This window comes from Lipotes vexillifer, unplaced genomic scaffold (genome assembly GCF_000442215.2).
Source record: "Lipotes vexillifer unplaced genomic scaffold, Lipotes_vexillifer_v1.1 scaffold811, whole genome shotgun sequence".
Classification (NCBI taxonomy): Eukaryota; Metazoa; Chordata; class Mammalia; order Artiodactyla; family Lipotidae; genus Lipotes; species Lipotes vexillifer.
In genome coordinates this window covers 1,166,529-1,167,576 of record NW_006775554.1, presented here as the reverse complement: position 1 = coordinate 1,167,576, position 1,048 = coordinate 1,166,529, and the positions used below count along the sequence as shown (strand labels likewise).

The following is a 1,048-nucleotide window of genomic DNA, read 5'->3' as shown; positions in this document are numbered from 1 at the left end:
GTTCAGCAGGGGAGCCCTGTGGAATTCCTGGAGGCCATTATCTTCTGATCTAAAAGCAGGAGGGCCTCAGTCAGGTGGTGCTTGAGTGAACAAGGCTGTTTTAATCTTAACTTTGGGTAAAATTTACCCGGCCTAAAGTTAGTTTCCCTTGTTCTCGCAATAGGCCAAGAGTTAGAGGAACAGTATAATTTTAAAGGCACCCTCTGACTTAGGGGAGAGGTGAGACAGAGAACTTCATTTCATTTACTTTCACGAACTTTCCATCATTTACTTTCCTAAAGTCTCTAGGCATTTTCAGCCTTGAAGGATATGAAACATTGGTCCCTTGTCTTGATGCCAGCAGGTGCACTAGATCTTCTCTTTAGAAGGGGAAAAAGGCTGTCTTATGTCTGAGTAATGACTGACTGGGCCTGTTTATGGTGTGGCTTATATTTTTTTCAGAATTAGGTGTGAATCGCCCTTCGCATATTGGTCAGTAATTTGCTGGAATGGACTCCACCGTAGTTGGAGAGAATTCCTCGTATAGGGTCATGTCATTCAAGGTGGTTGAAGTGCTCTTCTCCATCCTCTTTTCTTTCTCCTTGAACCAACCTCATTCAGACAAAAAAAAACAAAGAAACAAAAACACCCCAAAACCAGCGAACAAAACAAAAAACAACCTCCTGTAGAAGTTTCCCGTTTTTTATGTAATCGTCAGTTTTCAGTGATCCTGTCCATCCGCACGCATTTCTGTGTCCTTTTCTTGTCTACTGCTTATATCTTGAGGATAAAAACAGTTCATGCCTATAAGTACAATTGCCCTTCAGCATCTTGGAAAAAGGATTTCGACTTCTCACACTTTCTTTTGGGCCTCACCCCAAGTTTTGTAAGATGTAAGTTTATGCTAATTTCCACTTTAGTCCCATGGCCCATTTTCTTTTCAGAATGTGAGCATGATAGGTGACTGTCATCTCCTGAAGCTCAGTAGAGTACAGAAGAAAACCAAACACGCCAGGGTGAATGTGTCTCTAAAGACTTTTTTTCCCTGGTTTTTTTTTTTTTTTTTTTT

At 41.0% G+C, this 1,048-nt stretch overlaps 1 protein-coding gene across 1 annotated transcript in view; it reads left to right on the top strand.

Annotated features, from left to right (window-relative positions):
* The window catches only part of COG7 (component of oligomeric golgi complex 7), an 85,002-nt gene that overhangs the window by 21,223 nt on the left and 62,731 nt on the right, over positions 1-1,048 (top strand). The gene's annotated exons all lie outside the window — the stretch shown is intronic.